The following is a 20,000-nucleotide window of genomic DNA, read 5'->3' on the forward strand; positions in this document are numbered from 1 at the left end:
GAAGACGAAAAAGGAATATAAGAGCAGCGGTCTGCGGGAGAGGAAGATGCTCATGGACTTTAGAACGCATGCTTTTTCCACAAAATTATGATTATGCAACAGAAATGGATGATAACACGATTCCTTAAAATATTTATTATTTATTATATTCGTCATTATCGTTTGTATTTATTTTTTGTATATTCATCTATATGTTATAAATATATATATATATATATATATATATATATATATATATATATATATATATATATATATATGTGTGTGTGTGTGTGTGTATGTGTGTGTGTGTGTGTGTGTGTGTGTGTATTTGTGTGTGTGTTTTCTATTGATTTGATCTTACTTAACTTAAGTTAAACTGAAAACGACGACATCATGTAAAATGATAATTCAGTCAATTTAAACATTTATTCGAGAATCCTTTTTGATGCGAAAAATAGAAGTTTCCGGTAAGCCCGCTACAGAAGTTCCAGTCTGTTGCCTTTTTTATCTAGTTTCTTGTATTCTGCATTATCTTTCGCCTTGTTAAAAGTGTGAGCTCGGTCCGGTTAATAGCATTATATAAAAGAATAGAAGTGAATTGACTACAGTGCAGCTGATCTCACTCCTTATTTAGCTCCTGCAAATTATTTTTCCCTTCATCCTACACGAGCTTTCGTATCCTTGTATATCCTGTTATCTAGGATCCTGGGAGTCCTTGAGCGCATCCTGTGTGCTTATCTACGAGGCGTGACTCGCTCGTAGAAGGATTCTTGCGAGTCTAAGGGTGTAGTTTCCCTTCCTGTGTGGCAAGGGTGTTGATCTCTGGCTTCCATGGAGGTGGTATCTCCTCTTATCAGTGATGGGGTTGGTGTTGCTAGATCCGGTATTGGGAAGGATTTTAGAAGCATTAGAAGATATTGTAGTAGGGTTAGTTTGGGAACAAAGAACAAGGGAGATAAAGATAATGAAGTGAGACACGATTTCAGAAGCATTAGAAGATATTATAGTGGGATGAGTTTGGGACAAAAGAACAAAGGAGATGAAATGATGAACTGAGACACGATTTCAGAAGCATTAGAAGATATTATAGTGGGATTGGTTTGGGACAAAGAACAAAGGAGATAAAATGATGAACTGAGACACGATTTTAGAAGCATTAGAAGATATTACAGTGGGATGAGTTTGGGACAAAGAACAAGGGAGATAAAGATAATGAAGTGAGACACGATTTCAGAAGCATTAGAAGATATTTTAGTGGGATTAGTTTGGGACAAAAGAACAAGGGAGATAAAATGATGAACTGAGACACGATTTCAGAAGCATTAGAAGATATTACGGTGGGGTTAGTTTAGGACAAAAGAACAAGGGAGATGAAATAATGAACTGAGACACGTGTTATTTATTATTATTTTTTACTGCAAAAATGTCTTCGCTTGTGCTAGATGGTGTGGTTGCGATTGGCTCTGCAAAGAATTCCTTTATGGGTGAATTAGATAGTGGAATTAAGATCCGCATTACTTTTTTTCATTGTATTACGCAACTTTAACAGACAGTAATTTGTGCTACGACCCACGTCTGTGATTTCGTGGTTCTTATTCTACATTTTTCTAATTCTATGATTTTTTTCACCTATTATACTTCAGTGGATTCCAACCTTGCTTCCAGGGTATAATAATCACCTTAAAAAAAAATCTGTGGTGTATCTACCGTGGTTTTTATTCAACAATTTTTTCTAATTCTATTATTTTTTCCCCTATTATGCTTCAGTGGATTCCAACCTTTGCCTCCAGGGTATAATAATCACCTTAAAAACAAAAATTCTGTGGTGTATCTACCGTGGTTTTTATTCTACATTTTTTTTTCTAATCCTATGATTTTTTTCCCTTAGTAATTATGCTTCAATGGATTCCAACCTTGCTTCCAGGGTATAATAATCACCTTAAAAAAAAAAAAAAAATTCTGTGGTGTATCTACCAACTGTCTTGTAAAGCGTGCATGCATTGATCAGCGCCCCGTGCAAGGATAAATCTATAGTCACTGGATGCTGCGAGTCATTAATCTCGCCGAGTCGGAGATGAGTGCGTATGATGGAGGGTCCGGGAGGGCAGGCATGCAGATGTCATGCTGTCATGCCGTCATGCTGGGCGCTGTTTCGTTTGCTTGCTTCTTTTTGTGGGTGATGGGTGTGCTTCGTATTGCTTGGTCACCGTGCGTTTTTCTTAGTGGCTTTATTTTGTTGTTTTTTATTTGTGGATGAAGAAGTATTTATTTATATTTTCATAACTTTTTTTTTTTTTTTGTCTTTTATTGCTATATTTTCCCCTCCGCTTTCATCATTTATCATTATATTTCCATTGTAATTGTCACTGTTGTTGTTATAATAGTTATACTACGATGACGAATACATAGGAAAGTTAATGTTATTTTGAAAACGTTGATGTTGCAAAGAAGTTGTATTCCTTTGATGCCGCTCCACAATTCTTGCTTCATTTCTCATTCTTATTTTTCTTTCTCAGAGTAAGATTGATATTATCTTCAGGCGCTAAATCACCGGGATACGCATTTTTGTGATAAAGTTATCCTCGTTATAGAAAAGTAAGGGAAATAATCAAAGATTATGTTTTATTGTTATATACAGATTGATTTATGATAAATACTCTTGCAGAACCAAAGATTAGCAACAGCAAACTATTTTTTCTAGTTTTTGCTTCAACTTTCATTAAGGTTATATGAATATATGTTCATAAAAGAGAGAGAAAATTACAGGGTATCGTTGCACTCAATTGCACGTTTAATTTCAATGGTTTACTCAAAAGGTTCTGGATGATTGCATGCCATTATCCGCGACAAATGACGGTCATCGTATAAATAACGAAGCCGTTTTTGTACAAAAGGCAGCAATAAAGGGAGAAATAACAATATTCAGCTAACCTGTGAATTATGAATGACGAATCACTTTTGTACGAAAGAGCGAAAATAAAAAGAAATTGCAATATTCAACAGAATGTGTGTGTGTGTGTGTGTGTGTGTGTGTGTGTGTGTGTGTGTGTGTGTGTGTGTGTGTGTGTGTGTGTGTGTGTGTGTGTGTGTGTGTGTGTGTGTGTGTGTGTGTGTGTGAGTGCAGACAGGTGTAGTCATGACAATATGTCCTTGGCCTTGAAACAGGGTGGAGGGTTAGGAGTACAGAAGAATAGGGAATGGAGGAGGGAGGTGAGTGCTGAAAAAAAGGGTCACGGTGTCCATTATAATCTTTGGTGACGAAGAGATAAGCGCGTTTGTACACACAAGGAAAAGGGGATTTCATTGTTGTGGTTTTCGACGAATTCCTAGACCCGTAAATAAGTCATATGGTAATAATAGAGTGATTATCTCTTTATTTTTAGTGTTGGGATGGGCATGAGTGGAGGGGGAGAAGGAGAAGGAACAATGACATTTGGAAGAGATGGAAGAGGAGAGATGGAGGACGAGGAACGAGAGAAAAAGAAGGTGAAGAAGGAGAAAATGGGCGAGATGTATGAAAACTAAAAGAAGGACCGTAGGAATCGGAGGTGAGGAAGAGGGAAAGGTGAGAAGAAAGAGGAGGGTAAAGGAAAAGACGAAAAAAATAAAGAGGCCCATGAAGACTAAAGAGGAAAATGAGAAAATAGAGACAATTCACTCCTGCAACACATTACCCTCCTCCTCTCTCCTTTACCCCCTCACCCCCCCCAGCCCACCTTCTCAAATCCTCGTCAAAAGAGAGCTTTATGCAACAATAACGTCAACACGACCGTGAGCGACTCGCCTGGTCCTACTGTGGCGGTCAAAGTGCAGAGACTTTTGTTTACAATAGAAGCAGATATTAAAAGACACGCTTCGGCTTTCGATTGGCAGTTGTTATTTCCCCGTGGATGATAGGAACTGATGGAGGAAGGCTGTATGTCTCCGTCGTGTGTGTGTGTGTGTGTGTGTGTGTGTGTGTGTGTGTGTGTGTGTGTGTGTGTGTGTGTGTGTGTGTGTGTGTGTGTGTGTGTGTGTGCGTTTGTGTGTGTGTGTGTGTGCGTGTGTGTGTGTGTGTGTATGTTTGTGTGTGTTTGCTTGTGCGTGTGCGTGTGTGTGTGTGTGTGTGTGTGTGTGTGTGTGTGTGTGTGTGTGTGTGTGTGTGTGTGTGTGTGTGTGTGTGCTGCAAGTTGTAGCTGTATAGCTCTACATGTAGAATTTCGTATGCCTGTGAGTGTGTTTATGAGTTTATTTGTGTTATTGTGGAAATGTAGGACTGTGTATGTTTGTATACATATACGCTATCGCCATTACTGTTAATATTGTTTTCAATATTAATCTACACGTTGCTGTTATCTTCATGTAGACAAATATGTGTCGTTTGATGTCTTGTTAGAAATATTTGTTGTTTCTTCCTGTCAAGACCTTAACTACCAGTTTTTCCCTTTTTCCTTTTTTTCTAATTCTTGTTTTTTTCTCTTCTTTTCTTTCAATAACAACTCGTTTTTTTCCCTTTTCCCGTTTTTTTTCCATTTCTCGTCATTTCCCTCTCCCATTTTATCTCCTCTTTTCTTTCAATCTATCAATTACCTATCCCCCTTTCTTTCCATCCATCGACCGCAACGAAGGTCGGATGATAATCACCCAATATTCCCACGGGCGTGAACTGCGCCATTGGCATACGAAGCAGCAACGCCGACTCGTGGCGATAGACATCGAAGTGGCCACGTTGCCCGTCCCTCGCGTGGGAGTCGACGGACGGCGCGTTGAGGTAGGGAAGGATCGGTGGCTTTTGGGGGGATTTGTGGGTCGGTTTTGTTGTTTGCGGGTGAGGGGTATATATGGGTATACGCATGGACGTGCGTAATGTATGTGTGTGTGTGGGGGGGTGTTTGTGTTTGCGTGCGTGTGTGTGGGGGGGTGTTTGTGTGTGTGTGTGTGGGGGGGGGGTGTATTAATATTTCGAATCATGAATGTTTTGCATCAACACTTGGAAGGGTCTTCAGAGCTACGATAGAGTGATTATCTACGTGATGAGAAACGCATAAAATGAAGAAAAACGCAGAGAAGATAAAGGTCGTAAGAGAGCAGATGAAATAAATCAATAATACCCTTTTAGTTCAATTCATCATTTTCGTATACGTTCAAAATAAAGACTAAACGCTGAAACACAGACGAACAATTATTGAACAGAAAATGTGATAAAGCAAAAACATAATCGCCCACCGTTCTTGCTCACTGTTCGGAAAAACGGAAAAACGGAAAGGCAACGGCTCAAGCCACGCCGCAGAGAAACGATAAGGTGCCATAATTGCCGCCTCATTACTTACGGCAAAATAATTACATCAGAAGACGCTCCCACGCACTTCCAGACGTTCCCACGCACTTGACCTCTGCGTCTTGACTTCCACGGCTACTGCGGCCACGACGTCAGGCGATGGCAGGTGACTCTGATGACTCTCGAGCGATTTTGGGCTTTCGACGACGACGACAACGACAACATTGGGCTCTGGTCGCTGGAAATTCGACGTCACTCAGATTCTTCCTTGTTGCAGAGATTATCTCGATCCTTTCGCGAGAAGTGAAGGAAGGACGTCAGGGAAAATAAGAGAGCAGTAAAGAATTTTTTTTTTTTCTTACTCAAACGCGCCAATCATTTTGGGACGGGTTGGTACTATTTTTAGATTTTTTTATGATGAGTCTAATACTAGTGGTTCAAAATCATTTATAAAATGCACCTTGAGAAAGACATGAAAAGAGTCAGAGAGACTGTCACTTTCTTGTACTTTTCCTAAGAAAATTGTGAGATGATCCGATGTTATTTACAAGAGGCAGCTCAGAAATGATTGCATTGTTAAGAATACTAGCGCGTATGGGTACCATGTTATTTGCATTAAAAAGGGCTATCTATATTTATCGCCTAGTTTCTATTTGTCGAAGTAAAAACACAAACATTCGGTACATTATTGATAAATATAGCTGCAGATACTCATAAGAAACACTTTCAGCAAACTAATTTTCATAATTTGTGAAAAAATAGACCTATTAAAAGCGAAATACGGGTAGAAAAATGTCTATGCACTAAGCGTATTACAAAGTCTCGGAATTTGATCTAAACTGCAGTATCTATAGAAGGTTTATCTTTTTTTTAAATTATTCTTTAACTTATTGATTTAAATTATATTTTTACATTTTTATCGAGAAAAGTGAAAACAATGTCTTCTATTTTTTCTGCGTTTCTATACTTAATTTGTTGAAGGTGAAATCTGTGTTACCTTTTAGTACTGATTTTTGTTGTTTGTTAAATATTTGCGCCTGCTAATGTGCGTTTTTTTTTTATTGGTGTTTAAATGTATAATGCATTTGTGTAGCTGATTTAAGTCCTCTCTTTCCAAATAAATATAAAGGCAGAAAACAAACAAACAAAAAAATGATAATCCTTCACAACACGAACGACCAAAATCCAGAGCGAATAACGAATGACGTCACAGACTCAATACGTGGAGTCCAATCCGACCTCCGGCGCCAGTTACAGGAGCCCGGAGAAGGGGAAGAGAGAAGAGTCTGCCAAGTGCATCGCTCTTGGGTCGTTATGATAATTATTGTTATCGGATGAGGGAATGTTCGGTTGAGAAGGGAGGTGGGGGGGGGGGGGTGGAAGGACGGGGGGGGGGGTGGGGGTGGGGGTGGAGGACGTGGGGGGTGGGGGTGGGGGTGGAGGACGTGGGGGGTGGAGGTGGGGGTGGGGGAGTATTCTCTGTGACGAGGGAGGTCTGTAAGGTTTGGAAGGGCGGGTTGTTTGTTGGGTCGTTTTGTTTGTTTCTTTGTTGTTTTGTTTTTTCTTCTTTTTCATGTTCTTCGTCATATATTTCGTTGTCTTTTTTCGAGTTCTCTTTCTCCTACATTTTTTTTCATCTCTTCTTCTCCTTTCCTTAATAATCCTCCCCCATTTCTCCTTCCCTATTTTCCCCTTCTCCTCATCATCCTCCCCTTACTTCTTATTCCCTTTCCCTTCCTCTTGCTTAATTTCCTTATTCTCTTGACTAGCAAGTTTCTAGCCCACCCCCTCTTTCGTTATAGCCTATCTATCTTACCTTATCTTTATCCCTTCCTCTCTTTTTCCTGCAATCATTCTCGTATTTTCCTTGCCTTTTGATTTTTTTTCGTCATGCCGCTGTTGTAAATCATTTTTATTTCCCCACAAACTCACTGCGCGTAAGAATGTATGGTAAACGGGGAAAAAAATATATCTCTACGTGAAGCTTTGTCGATAACCACTCCATTGTTCGGCGTGTTGCATCTTTATTGCTCCTTTTCTTGCATTGTAATTACTTCCTGTGTACCGCTCGAGCTTAAATAGGATCACGAACACGTATCTATGCACAATCGTACAAACGCATCCTTACACACACACACACACGCAAACACATACACACATACATACAAACACACACACACACACACACGCAAACACACACACACACACACACACACACACACACACACACACACACACACACACACACACACACACACACACACACACACACACACACACACACACACACACACACAAACAAACATTCACAAACCTAATTCACTTGGTCGCTTCACAAAGTCAAAAAGAAAAGAAAAAAAAGAAGCGCACGCAAATACACGCTCACACTCAAATAGATATACACACGTACTTACGCACATTGCTGCAGCACCACGCACACGCACTTACAAGTTTTTTTTAGGACCGGGGGGGGGGGGGCAACGGGCAGGTAAAGTAACAAAAGCTGAACTTTTTCCTCTTTCCGATAATTGGTCTTTATGCCTCGTTTGCACCATATGTGTCTAATATTTCCTCATCCCTTCTTTATTTTTTGTTCCCTCCTTTCTTATTTCATTCACCTCTCTTCCTTTTGTTCATCCTCCGTTTCCCTTTTTAGCCTTTTCTTTTTCCTTTCTCCTTTCCCATTTATTCTCTTCTCCATATCGCTCCTACTAAAAACACTACCACATTACTATTGTTTTCCTACCTTCTCTTCCTCCTATATCCTCCTCATGACTTTATTCCTTCTTCCCCCTCTCTTTTTTCTTTCTCCTTCACCCATTTCTCCTTAGCACTCCATCCATTCCTCTCCTCTTCCTCACCTCCTCATACGCATCTTTTTATTCCTATTTAACCACTACCACAGTCCGCCAGTACAGCTCGTGCACGGAGTTACAGGGGTATTGTGCCTAGCCCCCCCCCCCCCTACACCTCCCCCGTGTGTGTGTAGCGTGACCCAGGGGTGAACCGGAACTTGGTGGATTTGGGTCCTTTAGTTGGTTGGTTTGAAATTGTCATGTCATTTTTTTTTTATATGTCTGTCTGTTTTTATTTATTTATCGTTCTGTATGTTTCTCTTTTTGTTTTCCTTTTTTCAAGTTTTTTTATTTACTTTAACTTTCTCGGTTTTTCGTCAAGCCTCCTCCTCTCCCATCCTCTCTCTTTCAGTTATTGTCTGCTAATTTCATTTTCCACTTCTTCCTTTCTTTCGTTGTTGTAATGGCGTATGAATCTCCACACACAAACATTATTCAAACAAAATCAAGGAGAGGTTTATGTGCAGATCAATGTGCGCATATATTTGTTCACCTTCAGATGTGCACACATGCACCCTTCCACACACATGGCACGCCATACAAACGTATGCATATAGAAGGCATTCTCTCTCTCTCTCTCTCTCTCTCTCTCTCTCTCTCTCTTTCTCACTCTCTCTCTCTCTCACTCTCTCTCTCTCTTTCTCACTCTCTCTCTCTCTTTCTCACTCTCTCTCTTTCTCTCACTCTCTCTCTCTCTCTCTGTGACAGTATGTCACAGCAAAGAATATCCATTGTAACAAATGGAATTAGAACTAAATCTTAAATCTCTCTCACACACACACACACACACACACACACACACACACACACACACACACACACACACACACACACACACACACACACACACACACACACACACACACACACACACACACACACACACACACACACACACACACACACACACACACACACACACACACACACACACACACACACACACACACACACAAAGACATCAGTTCCGTAGAGGCAACCTTCTCTGATATCCCACAAGCGATTAGCCGCGGCCATAATTTTATTGAAAGGCACATCATATATCACAAGTTAACTACCGGATCGTGAACACCTTCTTCAGTAAACCATAAAACAGCATAAACAACATAAAGATGTCGTTAATATGACACTAATTGCCTCGTTTATAATCCTGAAGCACTGCAATGAAGATAGATACTGGGTAATCACTCGAATGGGGTCTCTTCCCGAAACCCAATCGTTCAGATGTTGCTAAAGCGTGACCTCGGCGTGGAAATGGAGAGTTCGTGACCTCGTTTCATCTCCGCTCCCCTTTCGTGATCTGCCTTGCGTCACTTGCGCTTCTCCCGGCCGTTAATGATGGTCTTTTTCCTGCGGTTGTTGAGGCCGTTCTGGAGTACCAAAAGGGTGGTTTTATTTTGTGTCTGGTTTATTATCTTGATTTCCTTCAGAGAGGTAATATTTTTGCTACCATTTATTGACTTGTTTACATGTTTTTATTCTGGGTGTCTTCGCTTATCAACAGCATTGCAGGAAACGTTAATAAGGAACTGAGATAACATTATGGAGGGGTTGGGCCTAGAGACCGCTTTATTAGACTCTGGTGGTGAAATGGATCTGCATGTGGATCCAAATGAATAAATGTATCACCAGTGCAACACGGCATAGGGGATGGGTCTGGCAGGAAATTCAGTATCTTTCAAAATTTGTATTCTGAAGCTGAATATACTTACATGCATACATATATACTCGTACATATACGTACATATATGCTGCATATATATATATATATATATATATATATATATATATATATATATATATATGTGTGTGTGTGTGTGTGTGTGTGTGTGTGTGTGTGTGTGTGTGTGTGTGTGTGTGTGTGTGTGTGTGTGTGTGCATGTGTGTGTGCATGTATGTTTAAAGAGAAATATATACATTTTGTATATATATATATATATATATATATATATATATATATGTGTGTGTGTGTGTGTGTGTGTGTGTGTGTGTGTGTGTGTGTGTGTGTGTGTGTGTGTGTGTGCACATACATATATATTTGTATCTGCATTTTTCTTTGTATATGCAGGTAAACAGAAAGGCAGAGAGATATACAGACAGTGACAAAAAAGAAACCAGTGTTTTACGTCTTAGGCTTGTGAGTGTGTGGTGTGTTTCGCACTCCCTCGGTAAGCGAGTAGCTCGTGATGACCCCCTATCACTACATCCGTCTCACTCTCACCGTAACAGATCTTTAATTCCTTTTATTACCTGCAACCCTCATTTAGCAGATCTTCACCGTGATGCAACACCCTCCGCCGTGATTTCATCTTTATACCCTCTTATATTCCATATTGTTTTCTTCTTTTTCATTTTTTGGGGGATGGGGAGGGGGTGTAGCTGTGCATTTACCCTTAACCTTACACTTCCCACTTACACATAACTTTACATTCTTACACTTCCCATTTACACATAACTTTACGCTCTTACACTTCTCACTTACACATAACTTTACACATAACTTTACACTCTTACAATTTCCACTTACACATAACTTTACATTCCTACACTTCCCACTTACACATAACTTTACACTCTTATACTTCCCACTTATGCATAACTTTACACTCTTACACTTCCCACTTACACATAACTTTACACTCCCCACTTACACATAACTTTACACTCTTACACTTCCCACTTACACATAACTTTACACTCTTACACTTCCCACTTACACATAACTTTACACTCTTACACTTCCCACTTACACATAACTTTACACTCTTACACTCCCCACTTACACATAACTTTACACTTCGCATACCTCCTCTCCACGCATTCACCCACCGCCACCTTCGCAACTCATCCCCCCTTTTTACTCATTTCCTCCTCCGTCCATGAATAAACGCACATTCACCCTTAAGGCCTAATGATGCGCCACGAAGTTGACCCCAAGATCCACGAGAATAAAAAGCTCTTGTCTCTTTTCGCTTCTTTTCCGTCCCGAAGACAAACCTCGACGCGAAAATTAATGTGTTTTCGTGGGACCTCATTAAGGATGATGAATGGACGGACGGGGCTGGGAGTAGGAGATGTTGCGGGGATGATGTTGGATGTTGGGGGAGAGAGAGAGAGTTAGGGAGGAGGTGGAGATGTTGCGGGGATGATGGTGGTGGAGGGGAGATGTTGGGGGAGAGAGAGGGAGTTAGGGAGGAGGTGGAGGTGGTGTGGGGTTCTTGTTGGAGAGGGGGGGGAGATGTTGGGGGAGAGAGAGAGAGAGTTAGGGAGGACGTGGAGATGGTGTGGGGTTGGGATGTGGGGGGAGAGAGAGGGAGTTAGGGAGGAGGTGGAGGTGGTGTGGGGTTCTTGTTGGAGAGGGGGAGGATGTTGGGGAGGGAAAAGAGAGAGTTAGGAAGGAGGTGGAGATGGTGTGGGGTTGTTGTTGGAAGGGGGGGGGGATGTTGGGGGAGAGAGAGAGAGAGAGTTAGGGAGGAGGTGGAGATGGTTTGGGGTTGTTGTTGGAGGGGGGGGTGTTGGGGGAGAGAGAGAGAGAGAGTTAGGGAGGAGGTGGAGATGTTGCGGGGATGATGGTGGTGGCGGGGCGATGTTGGGGGAGAGAGAGGGATTTAGGGAGGAGTAGGAGATGTTGCGGGGATGATGGTGGTGGCGGGGAGATGTTGGGGGAGAGAGAGGGAGTTAGGGAGGAGGTGGAGGTGGTGTGGGGTTCTTGTTGGAAGGGGGGGATGTTAGGGGAGAGAGAGTGAGTTAGGGAGGAGTAGGAGATGGTTTGGGGTTGTTGTTGGAAGGGGGGGGGGATGTTGGGGGAGAGAGAGAGAGAGAGTTAGGGAGGAGGTGGAGATGTTGCGGGGATGATGGTGGTGGCGGGGAGATGTTGGGGGAGAGAGAGAGAGTTAGGGAGGAGGTGGAGATAGTTTGGGGTTGTTGTTGGATGGGGGGGGGATGTTGGGGGAGAGAGAGAGAGTTAAGGAGGAGGTGGAGGTGGTGTGTGGTTGTTGTTGGAGGGGGGGGGGATGTTAGGGGAGAAAGAGGGAGTTGGGGAGGAGTAGGAGATGTTGCGGGGATGGTGTTGGTGGCGGGGAGATGTTGGGGGAGAGAGAGAGAGAGTTAGGGAGGAGGTGGAGGTGGTGTGGGGTTGTTGTTGGAGGGGGGGGGGATGTTAGGGGAGAGAGAGTGAGTTAGGGAGGAGGTGGAGATGTTGCGGGGATGATGGTGGTGGCGCGGAGATGTTGGGGAGAAAGAGGGAGTTGGGGAGGAGGTGGAGATGGTGTGGGGTTGTTGTTGGAGAGGGGGGGATGTTGGGGGAGAGAGAGAGAGAGAGTTAGGGAGGAGGTGGAGGTGGTGTGTGGTTGTTGGAAGGGGGGAGGATGTTGGGGAGGGAAAAGAGAGAGTTAGGAAGGAGGTGGAGGTAGTGGGGTTGTTGTTGGAGGGGGAGGATGTTGGGGAGGGAAAGATGTTGGGGTTGGGGTTGGAGAAGGGGAGGAGAAATGTTTGGAAGGAAGAAATGCTGCGCGGTTTATGTCGCGGGAAAGATGGTATGAAGATGTTGAGAAGGAGGAGAAGAGATCCTGAGGGAGAGATGTTGTAGGGAGAGACTGAGAGGTTGGGAAAGAGGATATGTTGATGTTCGGGGAGCGAAGAGGTGGAGGAGAGGCCGGCGTAGATGAGATATGTGCTTGATGATGAGAAAGAGAAGTTGGAAGGAGGAGGAAAAATTGGAGAATGTGATGGATGTTGAGAACAGAATGTAGGGAAGCGAAGTTGTGGGGGAGATGTTGGGAAGAAGTTGGGACAGAGGAAGAAATGGAGGTGACTAGCAGATATTGGGGAATAGACTGAGATGATGTGGGGATTGATGTTGAGAGAGAGAAAATATGTAAAAAAAAAAAATTGAAACAAAAGAAGAAGAAGAGATGTTGGCGGAGAGATGTTGGAAAAGACACTGTTCGAGAAACTATATAAAAAAATAGGCTTACACCATATGCCCTTGTTACTGAAGGTGTTACAGGAGTTGCTGAAGATTTTATTGCGGATGTTGGGGCGGAAAACACATTGGAGGAGGTTATCAAATACGGCAAAGTCCTTGGAAGCGCCATAGAAGACACTGAAAAAAAATCAAGAAGACCTTAATGAGCATGGATAGAAGATAAAAAGGAAAGCGACAGACAGACAGACAGACAGACGGTCAGACAGACAGACAGACGGTCAGAAAGACAGACAGACGGTCAGACAGACAGACAGACAGACGGTCAGACAGACAGACAGACGGTCAGACAGACAGACAGACGGTCAGACAGGCAGGCAGACACAGACAGGCAGACAGGCAGACAGACAGACAGACGGTCAGACAGAAAAGTTGAAGACGCCCCTTCCACACATTCTCCCAAGACATAGACCATGGAACAGACAAGTAAATGGAAATCGCTCGCTTACACACACCCGAATAACAACAAACGATTTAAGGATCCGGTTGTGAACGGAGTAATCAAGACAGGCAATGATAAACAAGTCTCACCGCAAGTCAGCAGGTGTCGAGTTGTTTGTCTGAGCAAGGGTAAAGGAAATCGCTTCTGAAGATATATTTTTTGTAATATAAGATCCATATCGTATTGTAGCGTATATTTTGTACTTGTTATGGTGCAAGATACTTTCTATAATTGTTTTATAATAATGATAATAATAATAATAGTAATTATCATTATTTTTATTATTATTATTACTACTGCTACTACTACTAATGTTATTGTTGTTTTTGTTGCCATTTTCAACATCGCCATCATTATCATTATGATTATTATCATCATATCGTTATCAAAGTCATTATCGTCAGTACCAACATTATTGTTATTATTATTATTGTTGTTATTGTTATTGTTATTCTTATTCTTATAATTATATTTGTTATTATTATTAACATTATTATTATAATTATTATTACTATTATCATCTTTATTTCTATTATTATTACCATCATCACCACCATTAGTGCCATTATTATTGTTATTATTATTATTAATATTATTAGTATCAGCACTATTATTATTTTTATTGTTATTATTATTATTTTCATCCTCCTCCTCCTCATCATCATCATCATCATCATTATTATTATTATTACATAGTAGTACTACTACTATTAGTAGCCGTAGTAATTGCAGCAGCAATATCATCATAGCTATTGCCATTAATGTAAGGGATTGTATTCACTTAGAACAGCGCCCCGCCTCCCTTGCATGTGCGAAAAGCAAAACAAATTGTCTGTTTAAAGTATTGACTTCACAAGCATCAGTACCAACAATCACCAGACTTAGTTACATGACAGCGGCTGATAAGTTGCGACCTTGCGCCGTAATCGCGATAAAAGGGAAGAGCGCATTGTGGTTTGTCCGTTATTACTGTTATTAATTCTGCGCGACCTTGATGAGTGAGATGGGCGGGGGATGGGTGGGGAGGGGGGGAGAAGAGGGAGGGAAGATGGGTGAGAGGGGAAAGAGGAGTGGGGGAGGATGAGTGAGAGGGGAGAGAAGGGAGGAAGGTGGAGTGAGAGGGGAAAGAGGAGGGGGGAGGACGAGTGAGAGGGGAAAGAGGGAAGGGAGGACGAGTGAGAGGGGAAAGAAGGGAGGAAGGTGGGGTGAAAGGTGTGAGAGGGGAAGGAGGACGAGCGAGAGGGGATAGAAGGGATGAAGGAATGGTGAGGGGGAGGGAGGATAAGCGAGAGGGGAAAAAAGGGAGGAAGGTGGGGTGAGAGGGGAGGGAAAACGGGTGACAGGGGGAAGAGCGGAGGGAGGACGGGTGAGAGAGAGAAGAGGGGAGGAAGAAGAACTGAGAGGGAGAGGAGGGGTGACAAAGGCTGAGAGGGGGAAGGGGGGAGGAAGAAAGGCTGAGAGGGAGAGAAGGGGAGGAGAGGGGCTGAGAAGGAGAAGGGAGGGGGAGAGGGGGCAAAGGCAAGGCAGAATGGAGAGAGAGGAGAGGTGAGGGAGGAAAGAAGAAGGTCGGGAGATAGGAGAGCAGGCGAAAAGAGGGAGGAAGGAAGAACGAGAGAGAGTGCAGCAAAGAGAAGGGGAAGAAGAGGAATGAAGAAGGAACAAAAGGGAGAAGAGGGGAGGAAAAGGAAAGGTGGAAAAGATGTGTCTGAGGACGTATGTTTACAGTATCTGATGCCCTTGGTATCGGGATAGTAATTATCATTCATTATCACTCCATGAATAGGCATGCGCGTGTCGTGTGGTTTTTAATGATGTTCACTAATTCACGTTTTGTGCAATATGATGTATGATGTCTAAGTTGCTTCGGTGTGATCCTCCGTCGTATATCAATCGCCTCTTTTGCCGCTGACAGAAAAGTGCATGCAAAAACGTAAAAAAAATAAAGATTTTTTTAATTTTTGATTATTAATAAAAGTGGTTAATTAATTTTAAGATAATTTACAGCCGAAAAAGATTTAAAGGATCTTTATAATGGTTCAGGCATTGTTCCTTGGCGTCGATAACCCGAACCCTCTTTTACATTTGACGTTAATAGTATTTGAACTTAGTATGAACCGTATTCATGTTGACAAATGTGGAAAGGTATGAATGAGAACGAATATCTTCACAATACAAGAGATGTATTTAACCGGTTTCGATTATATCTTCGTCAGAAAAACATGTATTTCTGACGAAGATATAATCGAAACCGAAACATCTCTTGTACTGTGAAGATATTCGTTCTCATTCATACCTTTCCACACTTGAAGTTAGTAGTTCGGATCCTGTCATACGAAACGGAGATCGCGCGGTTCATTCTGTCGATACGTAGTGAATCATCATGGAATCGGCATGCTTTTCATGTCGTTTCTCCGCATAGACGAAAAATGCGATGCTGCTCGTGCCTTCGCAAACCAACAGACTGAGGCTTGGTGAATTTTTTTTGCGCATGGTAATAGATGCGAAAATATTTATTGTTGATTCAGGGTTCTTTATTTTGGCTGGGAGGAGGGTAATGGTGTTTGAGAATGTGTGTACGTCTTACTTGCATATTATAGGTAAACATGTTTGATTGTGTGCGTGTATGTAAATATGTATGTGTCTGTTATATATATTTGTGTGTGTATATATATATATATATATATATATATATATATATATATATATATATATATATATATATGTATGTATAGGTGTGTGTGTGTGTTTGTATGTGTGTGCGTGTGTGTATGTTTATACATATGTATACACACGTATATGTAAAAGTATTGTTATTAACCTGAAACTGGATGCCGAACCACAGTTGGGTTAGTTGCATATTAAATATTTTTTGGAATATTAACGCTTAACATTTTTGCAGCAAAACGTCTGATGGATTGCTTAACCTCCTAAGTTGTTTTCGTTGAGACTAATGGTTCTGAGGTCGGAGCGTTATTGATTTTACTCTGACGTTTTATTTCCTAATGCTAGATTTGTTTTCTTTTTTGTTGCGAAACTTATTTGTTTACAAACTATATATACACATACATATGTATATGTAAATATATATATATATACATATATATATAGATATAGATAGATAGATAGATAGATAGATAGATAGATAGATAGATAGATAGATAGATAGATAGATAGATAGATAGATAGATAGATAGATAGATAGTTATAAATATATATAGATATATGTATATGCATACATACATACATATATATATACACATGTATATATAAATATATATGTATGTATGTATATGTATATATATATATATATATATATATATATATATATATATATATATATATATATATATATATATATACATATATTCATTTGTTTATTCTTTTTAGTATTGGTTTGCGAATCATCACCGTCTTATTTCCCACAGGTTTTGTTTGCATTCCTATCTGCCTTGTGATTTCCTCTGTTCTTTGTTTTTTCTTCAGGCCCTTTCAGTATCTAATAGGTCTAATGAGTGACGAAATGTGTTTTTTGTTTACATTGCGTCCCTCTCGCCAAGATTCTCTTTTATGTTGTCTATTCCTCCATCTTCGTCCATTTCGCCATAAGCCAAAGATCACATGAAAACAAGTTGCATTCCTATTACCTACACGACTTACATTGTGCAGTTTACCAGTGGAGTTTACCTGGGGTCCGTAGAGGGTTTGAAAAGGTAGAAGTGAAGGTCTTGTGAGATAGACTGAAAGGTTGAAGGGGCACCTGGACAAGATGTATAATTGCTCACGATAAAGTTTTATAGTTGATATTTTTATTATTATTTTTTATACTGGCATTATTATTTCTTTAGACGGAAGTGTCTGAGAAACTTGCTGTCCAGATTACTTTATTTAAAAGAGCTCTTTGGTGGTGGAAAGGCTGGAAGAAGGGAGTACGTATGTTGTACGTGTTCTGTGCGTTTTTTTTTATCTACCTGTAACTGTACATATATACCAAAAGATACATGTGTGTATGTATATAGGTATGCATGTATCTATCCATTTGTGCATTTGTTTCTACAATCCTTTCGGCCTGTCTATATATGTGCTTCAGTGTGTGTGTGTGCGATAGAGAGAGAGAGAGAGAGAGAGAGAGAGAGAGAGAGAGAGAGAGAGAGAGAGAGAGAGAGAGAGAGAGAGAGAGAGAGAGAGAGAGAGAGAGAGAGAGAGAGATTGTGTATGTGTGTGTGTGTGTTTTATGTGCGTGTGCGCGGTGCCTGCCACACTCCATGCACAAAAGAAAACCAGCCGTTTCCCCTCAAATCGTCGAAATCCTCTGAGAAAACATGTGCATTGTGTTGACTCTTCTTCTCCCCCTTCTTCTCCTTCGTTTCCCTGTGATCCTTGGCCTAAGACCTCGATTCGACGGCGAAGGAGTCTTTGATTACCCATTAAACATCCTTCTTAGGTTCCTCATTATGCTCGCACGCGGCTATACATAGTCGAATATGTTTGAATTGATGCAATCGTTGTGATCAGTTTTGAAAGGATACTTAATTTAGAATTACCATGCATATAATACTTATGATTATCTGTTATGGTTACGTAGGATTTCACTATTGAGGAATTGCTTAGCATATCAGTGAATATTATTGAATTAAGATTGAGAATGTACACGGTAAGTACAGCAAATTTGGTTAACAAAAAACACGAACTGTTTTTGGTTATAACAATATATATATATATATATATATATATATATATATATATATATATATATATATATATATATATATATTAACCTTCTTCACTTATACGTCGATTGGATGTTCGCGTGTGCGGAATTTCCGGCAGACGTTATTTTGTTGTACATTTAGGAAACTTAGATTTATGAGGTACGGGTGGTTTAGCCTTGATGAACCGTGCTGCATAACTATTCGGGGTGGGAGGTTATGGCGATTAGCGGGGGGGGGGTTGATTTCGGTAATATTGAATATGCTGTTTTTTCGTTTGAATTGATTAATTGGGAATATTCATTGGCATTTTTCTGTTGAGTTGCGACTTTACGTTATACGGGAACTGAGTCTAAAACGTAATTGTTTCATATGTATATGTTGTATAAACACACACACACGCACACGCACGCACACACACACACACACACACACACACACACACACACACACACACACACACACACACACACACACACACACACACACACACACACACACATACACACACACACACACACACACACGCACGCACACGCACACGCACACGCACACGCACACGCACACACACACACACGCACACAACGGATGCTCCAGAATGACGACCTCTCACAAGATGAGGAAACGCAACCTCGAGGCCTCTCCTCTCTCCTCCTCAGCGTCGGCTCATCTCGCAAAGGGGAAGAATTCGCTTAATGTGTTCGCCGTGAGTGGCCACCCTTCGCTTCACGCGGCCATGGCCCTCATTGGCGCTTGGAACAGCCAGCCTCGGCGATTAGTGTCACTGCTGTGCAAATGTTGGATTTCGGTTGGGATTTCTGTTTTTTCGTTATTTGGTCAGTTTCTTTGGCTTCTCACTTTTCTTTTTTCTTTTTGTGTGTTTAAGGTTTGTTTATTTCAGTTGGTTTTTCTTTGTTTCTTCACTGTTTGTTTTCTTATGTTTTTACTTTGTTTTTGTTTTTCACGTGCTTTCTCTTTTCTGTCTTTCCTTCTTTCTTTTAACTTCATTTTTTATTATGCACACCTTTTCCTCAGTGGATCACATAGCTAACTTATCTTCCTCAGTTTTTTTTTCTGGGATCTTCACCTTCAGATTTAATTTTTCGTCTTCTCAGCATTCCTCCTCCACAGATCTTCATCTGTTCTATACTCTTCACCCAAATTCTACCATTCACACTCTTTCCTCTTTCTCTACTGCACTCCAACACCCTCTATCAAATACCAATATCTTCCATCCCCCTCCTCCAACACACTCCATTTCCTCCTTCTACTTCTCTAATACATTCTACCATCTCCCATTTCCATTCCTCCATGTTCTACCATTCCTTCCTTCCGCTCCCTCTCCTCCACATTTCACCATCTCTTTCTTCTACTCCACACTCTGCTATCACCCTCCTCCTCCTCCTCCACCACTCCTTCCACAACTCCAAATTCTACCATCCTATCACTCCACCACATTTCACCATCCATCATCTCCTAATTCCACCCCACCCCTCCAACAGACATCCAGAAACCGGAACCAAGCCAAACCAAACCAAACTAAAACAAACAAAACAAAACCAAGGCAAACTAAACCAAATGCACCAAGCCAAATCAAAACCAAACCAAACAAACCAAACCAAATCAAAACAAAACAAAGCCAAGCCATACAAAACCAAATCAAATAAAATCAAAACCATACCAAACAAACCAAACCAAACCAAAACAATGGCAAGCCATACAAAATTAAACTAAGCCAAACCAAAATACAAACTAAACAAACAAACCAAAATCA

The 20,000-nt window shown here is 41.1% G+C and overlaps 1 protein-coding gene across 3 annotated transcripts in view; it reads left to right on the forward strand.

Moving 5' to 3' along the window:
- LOC113820849 (uncharacterized) overlaps positions 1-20,000 on the forward strand; it is a 134,069-nt gene that overhangs the window by 26,555 nt on the left and 87,514 nt on the right. The gene's annotated exons all lie outside the window — the stretch shown is intronic.

This window comes from Penaeus vannamei, chromosome 33, assembly GCF_042767895.1.
Source record: "Penaeus vannamei isolate JL-2024 chromosome 33, ASM4276789v1, whole genome shotgun sequence".
Taxonomy (NCBI): domain Eukaryota; kingdom Metazoa; phylum Arthropoda; class Malacostraca; order Decapoda; family Penaeidae; genus Penaeus; species Penaeus vannamei.